We start from the raw sequence: 21837 nt of genomic DNA, 5'->3' as shown, positions 1-21837 counted from the left end.
GCCATCGCTCAAAAAAAACAAAAAATTCCTAGTCTTTTGTTGTTTCATATGGAAGATTATGTTTTCAGGCATGGAGAATGAAAGCAGAAGCTGTAGTGCTGAATTAGACGTTCTCACAAACCATGTAATAATTTGTTCAAAAAAAGGCATGACATTTCTGAGTCATATTAAAAATGATGAGTAAATATGCAGATAGAGTCTATCTTTCCAGTAATGATCTACAGTGTTGTGAGAAAACAGGGCTAATTGCAGAGGCCCCATAACTTTTTGCCCCCATTTTCCTCTTTTTGCTGGTGTTTTCCTGACTTTGATGGTGCCCTGGGTACTGCTAACCAGTCCCAGGGCCTGTGCTCTGTGTAAAATGGATATGCAAATTAGGCTAATTATAATTGGCTAAGTTAACCTACCTATAAGTCCCTAGTATATGGTAGGGCATGTAGGTTTAGGGACCACAGCATAGGTGGTGCACACCTAGGTGCACTGCTGAGGTGCCCAGTGTCATTTTAAAAGCAAGCCTGCCTTGCTGGCTGCTTTTAAATTAAAGTTATATGCAAATTCGACTTTGGAATTAAAGGTACTTCCAAAGTCTTAAACTACATTATTTTTACATATAAGTCACCCCTAAGGTGTGCCCTATGTGCCCCTAGGGCTGGGTGCCATGTAACTATAAGCAGGGACTTTATAACAATAGATTTATAAGCCCTGGTGAGGTAAAAACAGCCAAATTAGTTTTTCCCTCATTGAAGTAAATGGCCTTCATAGGCTAGAATGGGCAGACTTTATTTTAAATTTTAAAGTCTCCTTAAATGTTACATACCAAGAATTTGGTATCAAATTGATTGTTATAATAAATCCCACAACTTCCAGTTGTTGGATTTAATATAACTAGTTCAGGTAAAAAGTTTAGACTTTACCTAAAAAGTTGCCAATTTCAGCTCTGCATTGTTTTTGCTGCTGTGCTCTGATTGGCCAGCCTGCAGCAGCTTCTGCCAGGCTGCCTTGATGAGGTGTGAAGTGGCCAGACTTCACACAAAGGAATGTGCTTGGGGGAGAGAATCTCCCCTCAGCAGATGGTGAGGCAGGAAGGGGGAGGGCTGCCAAACTGGTCTTCAAAGGCAGAGAAGGACATTTGCAGCACCCAGCAACACCCCCACATCCTGCAACCCCAGACAGCTAGGTGCCCCCTTGATTAGATTAGGAGAGGGCAGGAGAGGGGTGTGTTTATGATTTTTAGCCACACCAGTGGGTGGGCTCAGCCAGATGTAACCTCCAAAAATCAGATTCATCCATGTTGGATTTTTAGAGACTGTTGCCTTCTGGGATGGATTTTTGCCACACTTCCCAGGAAGTGGTCATCACAGGGGGACGACCCTGTCCCTGATTGGAGAACCAGGGCCCCACTGCTTTTCACCCAGGAGCAAGGATAAAACTGGCAGACCTGCACCCACACCTCAGATCCCCTCCAGAATTCAACAAGAAAGGAACTAAAGAAGAAGAAGGACTGCCCTGCTGGACCCCTGGCCTGCACCTGGACCCTGCACTCAGAAGGACTGCACCAGCTGCACACTTGGGCTTCACCACAAGAAGGACTTTGCCTGGCTTCAACTGGTTCAAGGAGGGACTCCCTGTTTGCTACAGGTGAAAAATTGCTAAACCAGAGTCCCCTGCACCAACTCCTGAAGAAAGCGACCAGCTGACCACTGTCCAGTGGCCAAAAAGGAGTTTGCGCCAGGTGCATTCTGGGAGTTGAAGTCCGCACCCCCCAAGGACCATCACAGAACTTCTGGACCCTTGGGGTGAGCTGTGGACCCCAAAAGAACCTTAAAAGAACATCTGGGTGAAGCCCCAGAAGTTTGGAAAAGATTTGAGAATTTTGGGAAAAAAGCTCCAGAGAGGGACCGACCCGCCGTGGAAATTCTAGCCGGCTTGCCTCAACCGCGACCCGGCCTGACTTCGTGGTTCGTCCCGGTAAAGAAAAACATCCAAAAAAGAGACTAAGTCCGAACGTAAAAAGTTGACCGGGACCTCCCAGCCATCGTATCCGAGAAGGGCTCCATGGACGTCGGATCAAGATCCAGGTTTACCCCGGTCGAAGGATTTTCATCTCGAAAAAACGACTAAGTCCGAAGGTAAAAGTCTCCACTGAGGAAACCCACATCGCGTATCCGGACAAGGGCTCCAGGAGGTCGGATTCAACTGGCAGGTTCGTCCCGGTGAAGAAAAACTTCAAAATAAAGACTAAGTCAGAAGGTAACTTTTTAACCGAGGCCTCCCGCGACCTGTAGCCGAGCAGGGCTCCATCGCGGTCGGCCTGAAAGTTTGACTTTGCCCCGGTCGAGGTGCAACCAGATGACCCGATTGGCGCTTTTTGTTTCTAAGCGCTAGAAAAGTAATAATTCTTAAAAAATTCATATCTCCGGTTCCCCTGAACCGATTTTAATCGTTTTTGTGTCATTTTAAAGATAAAAATATAAACTATTTGTATAAATTGGTTTTGGATTTTTAAACTGTTTCCTGTGTTTTATTTAATTACTGTTTTGTGATATTTGAATGCTTTACACTTTGTCTCCTAAGTTAAGCCTTGACGCTCGTTGCCAAGCTACCAAGGGTTGAGCTGGGATTAATTTACTGAGACCTAACTGTACCTATGTGGAGGTTGGTGGCTTGTTGCTAGGTGTAGGTACCTACCTGCCCTACCAATAACCCATTTTCCAACAAGTGTGCAAAAAGTAAACCTTTTGCCATAAGTATCTCCTTTCTGCTAAGCACCGATCATTAAAAATCTCTCTATAAATATGTATATCAGAAGAAGGAAATGCTAGTTCGGGTTGATGTTGTTAGAACTGCAAGTGCAGTTGTATTCCTTGAGCTGCCATGATGTTTCCTGCTGGCTCGAGCAGTGGGCATTTTGTTGTGACATGTGAAGTGAAGTTAGGAGAGTTTAGCGTCCGCATTGTGTTGTTCTTCCAGGTGAGGGTATATTAGATATTTGAATAGTTGTAAGGACTTTAAAGAGAGGGGAGTTATCCATGGATTGCTTGTTGTGAATGTATTGTATAAGTGATTCAATAGACTTAAACTGCGGTAGAGACCACATGATAGGGAGTGGATCTTGTATTTGGAGGACAGGGGAGAGCAGTATCAACGTGGCCCCAGTGGCCTAATGGATAAGGCACTGGCCTCCTTAGCCAGGGATTGTGGGTTCAAGTCCCCTCTGGGGTGAAACTCTGTACATTCAGCTCTTGACTTTTACATTTTCAAAGCACAAACCACACAATTCAGCCCTTGCTTTACATAGACTTTGCAGCTATGGAACATCAATCTACCTTCAAAACACAAGTGCTGGAACTCAAAAACAGTTGCCTACATAGCCTACTCTTGGGCCCAGTCTGGAGAATGGGATTTCAACCCACCTTTCTGGCTAGACATTTTTTATGTCCTCCTTTGGATAGCACTCGCAGGCAGTCTCCCATTTAGCATTAAAACATGTACTTATTTCACCACTTGAATGTATAAACTGTTGAATAATTAAAAATACCATGTGAAACTGCTATGTTGATAAAGAAGTATTTCTCGAAAAAAGTGCAGCAGATGGGAAGACAGTGCACCCTATTTTATGCTACTACCGCTGGGACCCTTGTCTTAGAAACCAAACTGAGTTTAGGGAGGGCAGGGTGGTGTTTCAATGATGGCAGTTAAAAAGATTTTTCAAAACACCCGGGGTGTTTTTAGACTGAGAAGTTGATGGGACACCTGTGAAAGGCAGCTTTACTTGTCTGCTTTTAGTTGATGTAGATTGTATGTCCTGTTTAACAACCTTTGGTTTCAACAAGGACATAAGAGAGATATTGGGACACTGCCTGGGATGCTTGTCCTCTCTCTATTTTGAAAATTTGCCATGCCAACTAAGGGCCAAGGCAGACGTTTAGTTTTAGCCTTGCCCAACTCTAATTTTCCAAACCTAGAGCATACATTTGGCGCAGATTGTAATACTTTGTTAGTACTACCTGTTGTTCTCTTAACAGTGCATATATTGTGAACAAACTAGATGGCCAAATCATATCGTAGGAGTCTGCCACACCAGGTCCTTCACTCGTAAGAACAGTGGGACTGAAGCATGATGGATTAACTACTTCCCTTAAATGCAGCCATTTCAAACTTTAATCAACACAGCTGGGGACTCTTTAGAGGTGATATGAACTTCTTTTATACCTGAGTGGGAGCTACAAACATGTAGAATATGTGTCGTATTTTTAGAAAGTGTTTGTAGCTATTGGTTAACAGCACTCCTGTGCAACCCCGTTGGCCTAATGGGTAAGGCAGTCAAATACTCACAAAGGGATTGTGGGTTTGAATTCTTTCTGGGGTGGAAGAAGATGTATTTTGGAGATGTTTATCTAGTTTCCTAAGGGTCTTCCTTCTTAACAACATTAGCACTGAAGCGTGCTGATAAAATAACCAATTCCAACAAACTTTACTCCGCCACCTGTTCAAGTACCACAGCAGAGCATTTTCTCCACTGCTAGGATAGGAATGGAGAAATGTGCTTGTTTTATGTCTGAGCAGAAAAGATATATGTTTGAATGGATGTGTGGGATAAAACACACCCTGTCGTATGTTGTAAAGGTATTGCAAGTTGTGGAGTAGCTTAGTGATCACATAGAGGAAAGTGGGTGAAGACAGAATTCCTCTGTGGGGTGAATGAACTCGGAGGTGACTTGCGTTATCCTTTTTATGTATGACAAAGGTACTTTATTTCTTACTGCACATTTCAATGCCATCACACAAAAAAAACAAAAAATTCCTAGTCTTTTGTTGTTTCATATGGAAGATTATGTTTTCAGGCATGGAGAATGAAAGCAGAAGCTGTAGTGCTGAATTAGACGTTCTCACAAACCATGTAATAATTTGTTCAAAAAAGGCATGACATTTCTGAGTCATATTAAAAATGATGAGTAAATATGCAGATAGAGTCTATCTTTCCAGTAATGATCTACAGTGTGCAAAAAGTAAACCTTTTGCCATAAGTATCTCCTTTCTGCTAAGCACCGATCATTAAAAATCTCTCTATAAATATGTATATCAGAAGAAGGAAATGCTAGTTCGGGTTGATGTTGTTAGAACTGCAAGTGCAGTTGTATTCCTTGAGCTGCCATGATGTTTCCTGCTGGCTCGAGCAGTGGGCATTTTGTTGTGACATGTGAAGTGAAGTTAGGAGAGTTTAGCGTCTGCATTGTGTTGTTCTTCCAGGTGAGGGTATATTAGATATTTGAATAGTTGTAGGGACTTTAAAGAGAGGGGAGTTATCCATGGATTGCTTGTTGTGAATGTATTGTATAAGTGATTCAATAGACTTAAACTGCGGTAGAGACCACATGATAGGGAGTGGATCTTGTATTTGGAGGACAGGGGAGAGCAGTATCAACGTGGCCCCAGTGGCCTAATGGATAAGGCACTGGCCTCCTTAGCCAGGGATTGTGGGTTCAAGTCCCATCTGGGGTGAAACTCTGTACATTCAGCTCTTGACTTTTACATTTTCAAAGCACAAACCACACAATTCAGCCCTTTCTTTACATAGACTTTGCAGCTATGGAACATCAATCTACCTTCAAAACACAAGTGCTGGAACTCAAAAACAGTTGCCTACATATCCTACTCTTGGGCCCAGTCTGGAGAATGGGATTTCAACCCACCTTTCTGGCTAGACATTATTTATGTCCTCCTTTGGATAGCACTCGCAGGCAGTCTCCCATTTAGCATTAAAACATGTACTTATTTCACCACTTGAATGTATAAACTGTTGAATAATTAAAAATACCATGTGAAACTGCTATGTTGATAAAGAAGTATTTCTCGAAAAAAGTGCAGCAGATGGGAAGACAGTGCACCCTATTTTATGCTACTATCGCTGGGCCCCTAGTCTTAGAAACCAAACTGAGTTTAGGGAGGGCAGGGTGGTGTTTCAATGATGGCAGTTAAATAGATTTTTCAAAACACCCTGGGTGTTGTTAGACTGAGAAGTTGATGGGACACCTGTGAAAGGCAGCTTTACTTCTCTGCTTTTAGTTGATGTAGATTGTATGTCCTGTTTAACAACCTTTGGTTTCAACAAGGACATTAGAGAGATATTGGGACACTGCCTGGGATGCTTGTCCTCTCTCTATTTTGAAAATTTGCCATGCCAACTAAGGGCCAAGGCAGACGTTTAGTTTTAGCCTTGCCCAACTCTAATTTTCCAAACCTAGAGCATACATTTGGCGCAGATTGTAATACTTTGTTAGTACTACCTGTTGCTCCCTTAAGAGTGCATATATTGTGAACAAACAAGATGGCCAAATTATATCGTAGGAGTCTGCCACACCAGGTCCTTCACTCGTAAGAACAGTGGGACTGAAGCATGATGGATTAACTAGTTCCCTTAAATGCAGCCATTTTAAACTTTAATCACCACAGCTGGGGACTCTTTAAAGGGATATGAACTTCTTTTATACCTGAGTGGGAGCGACAAACATGTAGAATATGTGTCGTATTTTTAGAAAGTGTTTGTAGCTATTGGTTAACAGCACTCCTGTGCAACCCCGTTGGCCTAATGGGTAAGGCAGTCAAATACTCACAAAGGGATTGTGGGTTTGAGTTCTTTCTGGGGTGGAAGAAGATGTATTTTGGTGATGTTTATCTAGTTTCCTAAGGGTCTTCCTTCTTATCAACATTAGCACTGAAGCGTGCTGATAAAATAACCAATTCCAACAAACTTTACTCCGCCACCTGTTCAAGTACCACAGCAGAGCATTTTCTCCACTGCTAGGATAGGAATGGAGAAATGTGCTTGTTTTATGTCTGAGCAGAAAAGATATATGTTTGAATGGATGTGTGGGATAAAACACACCCTGTCGTATGTTGTAAAGGTATTGCAAGTTGTGGAGTAGCTTAGTGATCACAAAGAGGAAAGTGGGTGAAGACAGAATTCCTCTGTGGGGTGAATGAACTCGGAGGTGACTTGCGTTATCCTTTTTATGTATGACAAAGGTACTTTATTTCTTACTGCACATTTCAATGCCATCACTCAAAAAAAACAAAAAATTCCTAGTCTTTTGTTGTTTCATATGGAAGATTAGGTTTTCAGGCATGGAGAATGAAAGCAGAAGCTGTAGTGCTGAATTAGACGTTCTCATAAACCATGTAATAATGTGTTCAAAAAAAGGCATGACATTTCTGAGTCATATTAAAAATGATGTGTAAATTTGCAGATAGAGTCTATCTTTCCAGTAATGATCTACAGTGTGCAAAAAGTAAACCTTTTGCCATAAGTATCTCCTTTCTGCTAAGCACCGATCATTAAAAATCTCTCTATAAATATGTATATCAGAAGAAGAAAATGCTAGTTCGGGTTGATGTTGTTAGAACTGCAAGTGCAGTTGTATTCCTTGAGCTGCCTTGATGTTTCCTGCTGGCTCGAGCAGTGGGCATTTTGTTGTGACATGTGAAGTGAAGTTAGGAGAATTTAGCGTCCGCATTGTGTTGTTCTTCCAGGTGACGGTATATTAGATATCTGAATAGTTGTAAGGACTTTAAAGAGAGGGGAGTTATCCATGGATTGCTTGTTGTGAATGTATTGTATAAGTAATTCCATAGACTTAAACTGCGGTAGAGACCACATGATAGGGAGTGGATCTTGTATTTGGAGGACAGGGGAGAGCAGTATGAACGTGGCGTCAGTGGCCTAATGGAGAAGGCACTGGTCTCCTAAGCCAGGGATTGTGGGTTCAAGTTCCATCTGGGGGGAAACTCTATACATTCAGTGCTTGACTTTTAAATTTTCAAAGCGCAAACCACACAATTCAGCCCTTGCTTTACATAGACATTGCAGCTATGGAACATCAATCTACCTTCAAAACACAAGTGCTGGAACTCAAAAACATTTGCCTACATATCCTACTCTTGGGCCCAGTCTGGAGAATGGGATTTCAACCCACCTTTCTGGCTAGACATTTTTTATGTCCTCCTTTGGATAGCACTCGCAGGCAGTCTCCCATTTAGCATTAAAACATGTACTTATTTCACCACTTGAATGTATAAACTGTTGAATAATTAAAAATACCATGTGAAACTGCTATGTTGATAAAGAAGTATTTCTCGAAAGAAGTGCAGCAGATGGGAAGACAGTGCACCCTATTTTATGCTACTATCGCTGGGCCCCTAGTCTTAGAAACCAAACTGAGTTTAGGGAGGGCAGGGTGGTGTTTTAATGATGGCAGTTAAATAGATTTTTCAAAACACCCGGGGTGTTGTTAGACTGAGAAGTTGATGGGACACCTGTGAAAGGCAGCTTTACTTGTCTGCTTTTAGTTGATGTAGATTGTATGTCCTGTTTAACAACCTTCGGTTTCAACAAGGACATTAGAGAGATATTGGGACACTGCCTGGGATGCTTGTCCTCTCTCTATTTTGAAAATTTGCCATGCCAACTAAGGGCCAAGGCAGACGTTTAGTTTTAGCCTTGCCCAACTCTAATTTTCCAAACCTAGAGCATACATTTGGCGCAGATTGTAATACTTTGTTAGTACTACCTGCTGTTCCCTTAAGAGTGCATATATTGAGAACAAACAAGATGACCAAATTATATCGTAGGAGTCTGCCACACCAGGTCCTTCACTCGTAAGAACAGTGGGACTGAAGCATGATGGATTAACTAGTTCCCTTAAATGCAGCCATTTCAAACTTTAATCACCACAGCTGGGGACTCTTTAAAGGTGATATGAACTTCTTTTATACCTGAGTGGGAGCGACAAACATGTAGAATATGTGTCGTATTTTTAGAAAGTATTTGTAGCTATTGGTTAACAGCACTCCTGTGCAACCCCGTTGGCCTAATTCTAAGGCAGTCAGATACTCACATAGGGATTGTGGGTTTGAGTTCTTTCTAGGGGTGGAAGAAGATGTATTTTGGAGATGTTTATCTAGTTTCCTAAGGGTCTTCCTTCTTAACAACATTAGCACTGAAGCGTGCTGATAAAATAACCAATTCCAACAAACTTTACTCCGCCACCTGTTCAAGTACCACAGCAGAGCATTTTCTCCACTGCTAGGATAGGAATGGAGAAATGTGCTTGTTTTATGTCTGAGCAGAAAAGATATATGTTTGAATGGATGTGTGGGATAAAACACCCCCTGTCGTATGTTGTAAAGGTATTGCAAGTTGTGGAGTAGCTTAGTGATCACATAGAGGAAAGTGGGTGAAGACAGAATTCCTCTGTGGGGTGAATGAACTCGGAGGTGACTTGCGTTATCCTTTTTATGTATGACAAAGGTACTTTATTTCTTACTGCACATTTCAATGCCATCGCTCAAAAAAAACAAAAAATTCCTAGTCTTTTGTTGTTTCATATGGAAGATTATGTTTTCAGGCATGGAGAATGAAAGCAGAAGCTGTAGTGCTGAATTAGACGTTCTCACAAACCATGTAATAATTTGTTCAAAAAAAGGCATGACATTTCTGAGTCATATTAAAAATGATGAGTAAATATGCAGATAGAGTCTATCTTTCCAGTAATGATCTACAGTGTTGTGAGAAAACAGGGCTAATTGCAGAGGCCCCATAACTTTTTGCCCCCATTTTCCTCTTTTTGCTGGTGTTTTCCTGACTTTGATGGTGCCCTGGGTACTGCTAACCAGTCCCAGGGCCTGTGCTCTGTGTAAAATGGATATGCAAATTAGGCTAATTATAATTGGCTAAGTTAACCTACCTATAAGTCCCTAGTATATGGTAGGGCATGTAGGTTTAGGGACCACAGCATAGGTGGTGCACACCTAGGTGCACTGCTGAGGTGCCCAGTGTCATTTTAAAAGCAAGCCTGCCTTGCTGGCTGCTTTTAAATTAAAGTTATATGCAAATTCGACTTTGGAATTAAAGGTACTTCCAAAGTCTTAAACTACATTATTTTTACATATAAGTCACCCCTAAGGTGTGCCCTATGTGCCCCTAGGGCTGGGTGCCATGTAACTATAAGCAGGGACTTTATAACAATAGATTTATAAGCCCTGGTGAGGTAAAAACAGCCAAATTAGTTTTTCCCTCATTGAAGTAAATGGCCTTCATAGGCTAGAATGGGCAGACTTTATTTTAAATTTTAAAGTCTCCTTAAATGTTACATACCAAGAATTTGGTATCAAATTGATTGTTATAATAAATCCCACAACTTCCAGTTGTTGGATTTAATATAACTAGTTCAGGTAAAAAGTTTAGACTTTACCTAAAAAGTTGCCAATTTCAGCTCTGCATTGTTTTTGCTGCTGTGCTCTGATTGGCCAGCCTGCAGCAGCTTCTGCCAGGCTGCCTTGATGAGGTGTGAAGTGGCCAGACTTCACACAAAGGAATGTGCTTGGGGGAGAGAATCTCCCCTCAGCAGATGGTGAGGCAGGAAGGGGGAGGGCTGCCAAACTGGTCTTCAAAGGCAGAGAAGGACATTTGCAGCACCCAGCAACACCCCCACATCCTGCAACCCCAGACAGCTAGGTGCCCCCTTGATTAGATTAGGAGAGGGCAGGAGAGGGGTGTGTTTATGATTTTTAGCCACACCAGTGGGTGGGCTCAGCCAGATGTAACCTCCAAAAATCAGATTCATCCATGTTGGATTTTTAGAGACTGTTGCCTTCTGGGATGGATTTTTGCCACACTTCCCAGGAAGTGGTCATCACAGGGGGACGACCCTGTCCCTGATTGGAGAACCAGGGCCCCACTGCTTTTCACCCAGGAGCAAGGATAAAACTGGCAGACCTGCACCCACACCTCAGATCCCCTCCAGAATTCAACAAGAAAGGAACTAAAGAAGAAGAAGGACTGCCCTGCTGGACCCCTGGCCTGCACCTGGACCCTGCACTCAGAAGGACTGCACCAGCTGCACACTTGGGCTTCACCACAAGAAGGACTTTGCCTGGCTTCAACTGGTTCAAGGAGGGACTCCCTGTTTGCTACAGGTGAAAAATTGCTAAACCAGAGTCCCCTGCACCAACTCCTGAAGAAAGCGACCAGCTGACCACTGTCCAGTGGCCAAAAAGGAGTTTGCGCCAGGTGCATTCTGGGAGTTGAAGTCCGCACCCCCCAAGGACCATCACAGAACTTCTGGACCCTTGGGGTGAGCTGTGGACCCCAAAAGAACCTTAAAAGAACATCTGGGTGAAGCCCCAGAAGTTTGGAAAAGATTTGAGAATTTTGGGAAAAAAGCTCCAGAGAGGGACCGACCCGCCGTGGAAATTCTAGCCGGCTTGCCTCAACCGCGACCCGGCCTGACTTCGTGGTTCGTCCCGGTAAAGAAAAACATCCAAAAAAGAGACTAAGTCCGAACGTAAAAAGTTGACCGGGACCTCCCAGCCATCGTATCCGAGAAGGGCTCCATGGACGTCGGATCAAGATCCAGGTTTACCCCGGTCGAAGGATTTTCATCTCGAAAAAACGACTAAGTCCGAAGGTAAAAGTCTCCACTGAGGAAACCCACATCGCGTATCCGGACAAGGGCTCCAGGAGGTCGGATTCAACTGGCAGGTTCGTCCCGGTGAAGAAAAACTTCAAAATAAAGACTAAGTCAGAAGGTAACTTTTTAACCGAGGCCTCCCGCGACCTGTAGCCGAGCAGGGCTCCATCACGGTCGGCCTGAAAGTTTGACTTTGCCCCGGTCGAGGTGCAACCAGATGACCCGATTGGCGCTTTTTGTTTCTAAGCGCTAGAAAAGTAATAATTCTTTAAAAATTCATATCTCCGGTTCCCCTGAACCGATTTTAATCGTTTTTGTGTCATTTTAAAGATAAAAATATAAACTATTTGTATAAATTGGTTTTGGATTTTTAAACTGTTTCCTGTGTTTTATTTAATTACTGTTTTGTGATATTTGAATGCTTTACACTTTGTCTCCTAAGTTAAGCCTTGACGCTCGTTGCCAAGCTACCAAGGGTTGAGCTGGGATTAATTTACTGAGACCTAACTGTACCTATGTGGAGGTTGGTGGCTTGTTGCTAGGTGTAGGTACCTACCTGCCCTACCAATAACCCATTTTCCAACAAGTGTGCAAAAAGTAAACCTTTTGCCATAAGTATCTCCTTTCTGCTAAGCACCGATCATTAAAAATCTCTCTATAAATATGTATATCAGAAGAAGGAAATGCTAGTTCGGGTTGATGTTGTTAGAACTGCAAGTGCAGTTGTATTCCTTGAGCTGCCATGATGTTTCCTGCTGGCTCGAGCAGTGGGCATTTTGTTGTGACATGTGAAGTGAAGTTAGGAGAGTTTAGCGTCCGCATTGTGTTGTTCTTCCAGGTGAGGGTATATTAGATATTTGAATAGTTGTAAGGACTTTAAAGAGAGGGGAGTTATCCATGGATTGCTTGTTGTGAATGTATTGTATAAGTGATTCAATAGACTTAAACTGCGGTAGAGACCACATGATAGGGAGTGGATCTTGTATTTGGAGGACAGGGGAGAGCAGTATCAACGTGGCCCCAGTGGCCTAATGGATAAGGCACTGGCCTCCTTAGCCAGGGATTGTGGGTTCAAGTCCCCTCTGGGGTGAAACTCTGTACATTCAGCTCTTGACTTTTACATTTTCAAAGCACAAACCACACAATTCAGCCCTTGCTTTACATAGACTTTGCAGCTATGGAACATCAATCTACCTTCAAAACACAAGTGCTGGAACTCAAAAACAGTTGCCTACATAGCCTACTCTTGGGCCCAGTCTGGAGAATGGGATTTCAACCCACCTTTCTGGCTAGACATTTTTTATGTCCTCCTTTGGATAGCACTCGCAGGCAGTCTCCCATTTAGCATTAAAACATGTACTTATTTCACCACTTGAATGTATAAACTGTTGAATAATTAAAAATACCATGTGAAACTGCTATGTTGATAAAGAAGTATTTCTCGAAAAAAGTGCAGCAGATGGGAAGACAGTGCACCCTATTTTATGCTACTACCGCTGGGACCCTTGTCTTAGAAACCAAACTGAGTTTAGGGAGGGCAGGGTGGTGTTTCAATGATGGCAGTTAAAAAGATTTTTCAAAACACCCGGGGTGTTTTTAGACTGAGAAGTTGATGGGACACCTGTGAAAGGCAGCTTTACTTGTCTGCTTTTAGTTGATGTAGATTGTATGTCCTGTTTAACAACCTTTGGTTTCAACAAGGACATAAGAGAGATATTGGGACACTGCCTGGGATGCTTGTCCTCTCTCTATTTTGAAAATTTGCCATGCCAACTAAGGGCCAAGGCAGACGTTTAGTTTTAGCCTTGCCCAACTCTAATTTTCCAAACCTAGAGCATACATTTGGCGCAGATTGTAATACTTTGTTAGTACTACCTGTTGTTCTCTTAACAGTGCATATATTGTGAACAAACTAGATGGCCAAATCATATCGTAGGAGTCTGCCACACCAGGTCCTTCACTCGTAAGAACAGTGGGACTGAAGCATGATGGATTAACTACTTCCCTTAAATGCAGCCATTTCAAACTTTAATCAACACAGCTGGGGACTCTTTAGAGGTGATATGAACTTCTTTTATACCTGAGTGGGAGCTACAAACATGTAGAATATGTGTCGTATTTTTAGAAAGTGTTTGTAGCTATTGGTTAACAGCACTCCTGTGCAACCCCGTTGGCCTAATGGGTAAGGCAGTCAAATACTCACAAAGGGATTGTGGGTTTGAATTCTTTCTGGGGTGGAAGAAGATGTATTTTGGTGATGTTTATCTAGTTTCCTAAGGGTCTTACTTCTTATCAACATTAGCACTGAAGCGTGCTGATAAAATAACCAATTCCAACAAACTTTACTCCGCCACCTGTTCAAGTACCACAGCAGAGCATTTTCTCCACTGCTAGGATAGGAATGGAGAAATGTGCTTGTTTTAGGTCTGAGCAGAAAAGATATATGTTTGAATGGATGTGTGGGATAAAACACACCCTGTCGTATGTTGTAAAGGTATTGCAAGTTGTGGAGTAGCTTAGTGATCACATAGAGGAAAGTGGGTGAAGACAGAATTCCTCTGTGGGGTGAATGAACTCGGAGGTGACTTGCGTTATCCTTTTTATGAATGACAAAGGTACTTTATTTCTTACTGCACATTTCAATGCCATCACTCAAAAAAAACAAAAAATTCCTAGTCTTTTGTTGTTTCATATGGAAGATTATGTTTTCAGGCATGGAGAATGAAAGCAGAAGCTGTAGTGCTGAATTAGACGTTCTCACAAACCATGTAATAATTTGTTCAAAAAAAGGCATGACGTTTCTGAGTCATATTAAAAATGATGTGTAAATATGCAGATAGAGTCTATCTTTCCAGTAATGATCTACAGTGTGCAAAAAGTAAACCTTTTGCCATAAGTATCTCCTTTCTGCTAAGCACCGATCATTAAAAATCTCTCTATAAATATGTATATCAGAAGAAGGAAATGCTAGTTCGGGTTGATGTTGTTAGAACTGCAAGTGCAGTTGTATTCCTTGAGCTGCCTTGATGTTTCCTGATGGCTCGAGCAGTGGGCATTTTGTTGTGACATGTGAAGTGAAGTTAGGAGAGTTTAGCGTCCGCATTGTGTTGTTCTTCCAGGTGAGGGTATATTAGATATTTGCATAGTTGTAAGGACTTTAAAGAGAGGGGAGTTATCCATGGATTGCTTGTTGTGAATGTATTGTATAAGTGATTCCATAGACTTAAACTGCGGTAGAGACCACATGATAGGGAGTGGATCTTGTATTTGGAGGACAGGGGAGAGCACTATCAACGTGGCCCCAGTGGCCTAATGGATAAGGCACTGGCCTCCTAAGCCAGGGATTGTGGGTTCAAGTCTCATCTGGGGTGAAACTCTGTACATTCAGCTCTTGACTTTTACATTTTCAAAGCACAAACCACACAATTCATCCCTTGCTTTACATAGACTTTGCAGCTATGGAACATTTGCCTACATATCCTACTCTTGGGCCCAGTCTGGAGAATGGGATTTCAACCCACCTTTCTGGCTAGACATTTTTTATGTCCTCCTTTGGATAGCACTCGCAGGCAGTCTCCCATTTAGCATTAAAACATGTACTTATTTCACCACTTGAATGTATAAACTGTTGAATAATTAAAAATACCATGTGAAACTGCTATGTTGATAAAGAAGTATTTCTCGAAAAAAGTGCAGCAGATGGGAAGACAGTGCACCCTATTTTATGCTACTATCGCTGGGCCCCTAGTCTTAGAAACCAAACTGAGTTTAGGGAGGGCAGGGTGGTGTTTCAATGATGGCAGTTAAAAAGATTTTTCAAAACACCCGGGGTGTTGTTAGACTGAGAAGTTGATGGGACACCTGTGAAAGGCAGCTTTACTTGTCTGCTTTTAGTTGATGTAGATTGTATGTCCTGTTTAACAACCTTTGGTTTCAACAAGGACATAAGAGAGATATTGGGACACTGCCTGGGATGCTTGTCCTCTCTCTATTTTGAAAATTTGCCATGCCAACTAAGGGCCAAGGCAGACATTTAGTTTTAGCCTTGCCCAACTCTATTTTTCCAAACCTAGAGCATACATTCGGCGCAGATTGTAATACTTAGTATGTATTTTGGAGATGTTTATCTAGTTTCCTAAGGGTCTTCCTTCTTATCAACATTAGCACTGAAGCGTGCTGATAAAATAACCAATTCCAACAAACTTTACTCCGCCACCTGTCAAGTACCACAGTAGAGCATTATCTCCACTGCTAGGATAGGAATGGAGAAATGTGCTTGTTTTATGTCTGAGCAGAAAAGATATATGTTTGAATGGATGTGTGGGATAAAACACACCCTGTCGTATGTTGTAAAGGTATTGCAAGTTGTGGAGTAGCTTAGTGATCACATAGAGGAAAGTGGGTGAAGACTGAATTCCTCTGTGGGGTGAATGAACTCGGAGGTGACTTGCGTTATCCTTTTTATGTATGACAAAGGTTCTTTATTTCTTACTGCACATTTCAATGCCATCACTCAAAAAAAACAAAAAATTCCTAGTCTTTTGTTGTTTCATATGGAAGATTATGTTTTCAGGCATGGAGAATGAAAGCAGAAGCTGTAGCGCTGTATTAGACGTTCTCACAAACCATGTAATAATTTGTTCAAAAAAAGGCATGACATTTCTGAGTCATATTAAAAATGATGTGTAAATATGCAGATAGAGTCTATCTTTCCAGTAATGATGTACAGTGTGCAAAAAGTAAACCTTTTGCCATAAGTATCTCCTTTCTGCTAAGCACCGATTGTGAGAAACTAGGGCTGATTGCAGAGGCCCCATAACTTTTTGCCCCCATTTTCCACTTTATGCTGGTGTTTTCCTGACTCTGATGGTGCCCTGGGTACTGCTAACCAGTCCCAGGGCCTGTGCTCTGTGTAAAATGGATATGCAAATTAGGCTAATTATAATTGGCTAAGTTAACCTACCTATAAGTCCCTAGTATATGGTAGGGCATGTAGGTTTAGGGACCACAGCATAGGTGGTGCACACCTAGGTGCATTGCTGAGGTGCCCAGTGTCATTTTAAAAGCAAGCCTGCCTTGCTGGCTGCTTTTAAATTAAAGTTATATGCAAATTCGACTTTGGAATTAAAGGTACTTCCAAAGTCTTAAACTACCTTATTTTTACATATAAGTCACCCCTAAGGTGTGCCCTATGTGCCCCTAGGGCTGGGTGCCATGTAACTATAAGCAGGGACTTTATAAAAATAGATTTATAAGCCCTGGTGAGGTAAAAACAGCCAAATTAGTTTTTCCCTCATTGAAGTAAATAGCCTTCATAGGCTAGAATGGGCAGACTTTATTTTAAATTTTAAAGTCTCCTTAAATGTTACATACCAAGAATTTGGTATCAAATTGATTGTTATAATAAATCCCACAACTTCCAGTTGTTGGATTTAATATAACTAGTTCAGGTAAAAAGTTTAGACTTTACCTAAAAAGTTGCCAATTTCAGCTCTGCATTGTTTTTGCTGCTGTGCTCTGATTGGCCAGCCTGCAGCAGCTTCTGCCAGGCTACCTTGATGAGGTGTGAAGTGGCCTGACTTCACACAAAGGAATGTGCTTGGGGGAGAGAATCTCCCCTCAGCAGATGGTGAGGCAGGAAGGGGGAGGGCTGCCAAACTGGTCTTCAAAGGCAGAGAAGGACATTTGCAGCACCCAGCAACACCCCCACATCCTGCAACCCCAGACAGCTAGGTGCCCCCTTGATTAGATTAGGAGAGGGCAGGAGAGGGGTGTGTTTATGATTTTTAGCCACACCAGTGGGTGGGCTCAGCCAGATGTAACCTCCAAAAATCAGATTCATCCATGTTGGATTTTTAGAGACTGTTGCCTTCTGGGATGGATTTTTGCCACACTTCCCAGGAAGTGGTCATCACAGGGGGACGACCCTGTCCCTGATTGGAGAACCAGGGCCCCCCTGCTTTTCACCCAGGAGCAAGGATAAAACTGGCAGACCTGCACCCACGCCTCAGATCCCCTCCAGAATTCAACAAGAAAGGAACTAAGGAAGAAGAAGGACTGCCCTGCTGGACCCCTGGCCTGCACCTGGACCCTGCACTCAGAAGGACTGCACCAGCTGCACACTTGGGCTTCACCACAAGAAGGACTTTGCCTGGCTTCAACTGGTTCAAGGAGGGACTCCCTGTTTGCTACAGGTGAAAAATTGCTAACCAGAGTCCCCTGCACCAACTCCTGAAAGAAGCGACCAGCTGACCACTGCCCAGTGGCCAAAAAGGAGTTTGCGCCAGGTGCATTCTGGGAGTTGAAGTCCGCACCCCCAAGGACCATCACAGAACTTCTGGACCCTTGGGGTGAGCTGTGGACCCCAAAAGAACCTTAAAAGAACATCTGGGTGAAGCCCCAGAAGTTTGGAAAAGATTTGAGAATTTTAGGAAAAAAGCTCCAGAGAGGGACCGACCCGCCGCGGAAATTCTAGCCGGCTTGCCTCAACCGCGACCCGGCCTGACTTCGTGGTTCGTCCCGGTAAAGAAAAACATCCAAAAAAGAGACTAAGTCCGAACGTAAAAAGTTGACCAGGACCTCCCAGCCATCGTATCCGAGAAGGGCTCCATGGACGTCGGATCAAGATCCAGGTTTACCCCGGTCGAAGGATTTTCATCTCGAAAAAACGACTAAGTCCGAAGGTAAAAGTCTCCACCGAGGAAACCCACATCGCGTATCCGGACAAGGGCTCCAGGAGGTCGGATTCAACTGGCAGGTTCGTCCCGGTGAAGAAAAACTTCAAAATAAAGACTAAGTCAGAAGGTAACTTTTTAACCGAGGCCTCCCGCGACCTGTAGCCGAGCAGGGCTCCATCGCGGTCGGCCTGAAAGTTTGACTTTGCCCCGGTCGAGGTGCAACCAGATGACCCGATTGGCGCTTTTTGTTTCTAAGCGCTAGAAAAGTAATAATTCTTTAAAAATTCAAATCTCCGGTTCCCCTGAACCGATTTTAATCGTTTTTGTGTCATTTTAAAGATAAAAATATAAACTATTTTTATAAATTGGTTTTGGATTTTTAAACTGTTTCCTGTGTTTTATTTAATTACTGTTTTGTGATATTTGAATGCTTTACACTTTGTCTCCTAAGTTAAGCCTTGACGCTCGATGCCAAGCTACCAAGGGTTGAGCTGGGATTAATTTACTGAGACCCAACTGTACCTATGTCGAGGTTGGTGGCTTGTTGCTAGGTGTTGGTACCTACCTGCCCTACCAATAACCCATTTTACAACACCGATCATTAAAAATCTCTCTATAAATATGTATATCAGAAGAAGGAAATGCTAGTTCGGGTTGATGTTGTTAGAACTGCAAGCGCAGTTGTATTCCTTGAGCTGCCTTGATGTTTCCTGCTGGCTCGAGCAGTGGGCATTTTGTTGTGACATGTGAAGTGAAGTTAGGAGAGTTTAGCGTCCGCATTGTGTTGTTCTTCCAGGTGAGGGTATATTAGATATTTGAATAGTTCTAAGGACTTTAAAGAGAGGGGAGTTATCCATGGATTGCTTGTTGTGAATGTATTGTATAAGTAATTCCATAGACTTAAACTGCGGTAGAGACCACATGATAGGGAGTGGATCTTGTATTTGGAGGACAGGGGAGAGCAGTATGAACGTGGCGTCAGTGGCCTAATGGATAAGGCACTGGCCTCCTAAGCCAGGGATAGTGGGTTCAAGTTCCATCTGGGGTGAAACTCGGTACATTCAGCGCTTGACTTTTACATTTTCAAAGCGCAAACCACACAATTCAGCCCTTGCTTTACATAGACATTGCAGCTATGGAAAATCAATCTACCTTCAAAACACAAGTGCTGGAACTCAAAAACATTTGCCTACATATCCTACTCTTGGGCCCAGTCTGGAGAATGGGATTTCAACCCACCTTTCTGGCTAGACAGTTTTTATGTCCTCCGTTGGATAGCACTCGCAGGCAGTCTCCCATTTAGCATTAAAACATGTACTTATTTCACCACTTGAATGTATAAACTGTTGAATAATTAAAAATACCATGTGAAACTGCTATGTTGATAAAGAAGTATTTCTCGAAAAAAGTGCAGCAGATGGGAAGACAGTGCACCCTATTTTATGCTACTATCGCTGGGCCCCTAGTCTTAGAACCAAACTGAGTTTAGGGAGGGCAGGGTGGTGTTTTAATGATGGCAGTTAAATAGATTTTTCAAAACACCCTGGGTGTTGTTAGACTGAGAAGTTGATGGGACACCTGTGAAAGGCAGCTTTACTTGTCTGCTTTTAGTTGATGTAGATTGTATGTCCTGTTTAACAACCTTCGGTTTCAACAAGGACATTAGAGAGATATTGGGACACTGCCTGGGATGCTTGTCCTCTCTCTATTTTGAAAATTTGCCATGCCAACTAAGGGCCAAGGCAGACGTTTAGTTTTAGCCTTGCCCAACTCTAATTTTCCAAACCTAGAGCATACATTTGGCGCAGATTGTAATACTTTGTTAGTACTACCTGTTGTTCCCTTAAGAGTGCATATATTGAGAACAAACAAGATGGCCAAATTATATCGTAGGAGTCTGCCACACCAGGTCCTTCACTCGTAAGAACAGTGGGACTGAAGCATGATGGATTAACTAGTTCCCTTAAATACAGCCATTTCAAACTTTAATCACCACAGCTGGGGACTCTTTAAAGGTGATATGAACTTCTTTTATACCTGAGTGGGAGCGACAAACATGTAGAATATGTGTCGTATTTTTAGAAAGTATTTGTAGCTATTGGTTAACAGCACTCCTGTGCAACCCCGTTGGACTAATTCTAAAGCAGTCAGATACTCACAAAGGGATTGTGGGTTTGAGTTCTTTCTAGGGGTGGAAGAAGATGTATTTTGGAGATGTTTATCTAGTTTCCTAAGGGTCTTCCTTCTTAACAACATTAGCACTGAAGCGTGCTGATAAAATAACCAATTCCAACAAACTTTACTCCGCCACCTGTTCAAGTACCACAGCAGAGCATTTTCTCCACTGCTAGGATAGGAATGGAGAAATGTGCTTGTTTTATGTCTGAGCAGAAAAGATATATGTTTGAATGGATGTGTGGGATAAAACACACCCTGTCGTATGTTGTAAAGGTATTGCAAGTTGTGGAGTAGCTTAGTGATCACATAGAGGAAAGTGGGTGAAGACAGAATTCCTCTGTGGGGTGAATGAACTCGGAGGTGACTTGCGTTATCCTTTTTATGTATGACAAAGGTACTTTATTTCTTACTGCACATTTCAATGCCATCACACAAAAAAAACAAAAAATTCCTAGTCTTTTGTTGTTTCATATGGAAGATTATGTTTTCAGGCATGGAGAATGAAAGCAGAAGCTGTAGTGCTGAATTAGACGTTCTCACAAACCATGTAATAATTTGTTCAAAAAAGGCATGACATTTCTGAGTCATATTAAAAATGATGAGTAAATATGCAGATAGAGTCTATCTTTCCAGTAATGATCTACAGTGTGCAAAAAGTAAACCTTTTGCCATAAGTATCTCCTTTCTGCTAAGCACCGATCATTAAAAATCTCTCTATAAATATGTATATCAGAAGAAGGAAATGCTAGTTCGGGTTGATGTTGTTAGAACTGCAAGTGCAGTTGTATTCCTTGAGCTGCCATGATGTTTCCTGCTGGCTCGAGCAGTGGGCATTTTGTTGTGACATGTGAAGTGAAGTTAGGAGAGTTTAGCGTCTGCATTGTGTTGTTCTTCCAGGTGAGGGTATATTAGATATTTGAATAGTTGTAGGGACTTTAAAGAGAGGGGAGTTATCCATGGATTGCTTGTTGTGAATGTATTGTATAAGTGATTCAATAGACTTAAACTGCGGTAGAGACCACATGATAGGGAGTGGATCTTGTATTTGGAGGACAGGGGAGAGCAGTATCAACGTGGCCCCAGTGGCCTAATGGATAAGGCACTGGCCTCCTTAGCCAGGGATTGTGGGTTCAAGTCCCATCTGGGGTGAAACTCTGTACATTCAGCTCTTGACTTTTACATTTTCAAAGCACAAACCACACAATTCAGCCCTTTCTTTACATAGACTTTGCAGCTATGGAACATCAATCTACCTTCAAAACACAAGTGCTGGAACTCAAAAACAGTTGCCTACATATCCTACTCTTGGGCCCAGTCTGGAGAATGGGATTTCAACCCACCTTTCTGGCTAGACATTATTTATGTCCTCCTTTGGATAGCACTCGCAGGCAGTCTCCCATTTAGCATTAAAACATGTACTTATTTCACCACTTGAATGTATAAACTGTTGAATAATTAAAAATACCATGTGAAACTGCTATGTTGATAAAGAAGTATTTCTCGAAAAAAGTGCA

At 42.4% G+C, this 21837-nt stretch overlaps 3 non-coding genes across 3 annotated transcripts; all 3 read left to right on the top strand.

Moving 5' to 3' along the window:
- Positions 1-5429: 5429 nt before the first annotated feature.
- On the top strand, positions 5430-5502 carry TRNAR-CCU (transfer RNA arginine (anticodon CCU)). The gene has a single exon. It is a non-coding gene; the product is annotated as a tRNA-Arg (tRNA).
- Positions 5503-14766: 9264 nt separating this feature from the next.
- On the top strand, positions 14767-14839 carry TRNAR-CCU (transfer RNA arginine (anticodon CCU)). The gene has a single exon. It is a non-coding gene; the product is annotated as a tRNA-Arg (tRNA).
- Positions 14840-21399: 6560 nt separating this feature from the next.
- On the top strand, positions 21400-21472 carry TRNAR-CCU (transfer RNA arginine (anticodon CCU)). Its single transcript has one exon. It is a non-coding gene; the product is annotated as a tRNA-Arg (tRNA).
- The last annotated feature ends 365 nt before the right edge of the window (positions 21473-21837 follow it).

This window comes from Pleurodeles waltl, chromosome 7 (genome assembly GCF_031143425.1).
Source record: "Pleurodeles waltl isolate 20211129_DDA chromosome 7, aPleWal1.hap1.20221129, whole genome shotgun sequence".
NCBI lineage: Eukaryota > Metazoa > Chordata > Amphibia > Caudata > Salamandridae > Pleurodeles > Pleurodeles waltl.
Note: the sequence above shows the minus strand (reverse complement) of the source record. Positions and strands in the feature narration are given on the sequence as shown.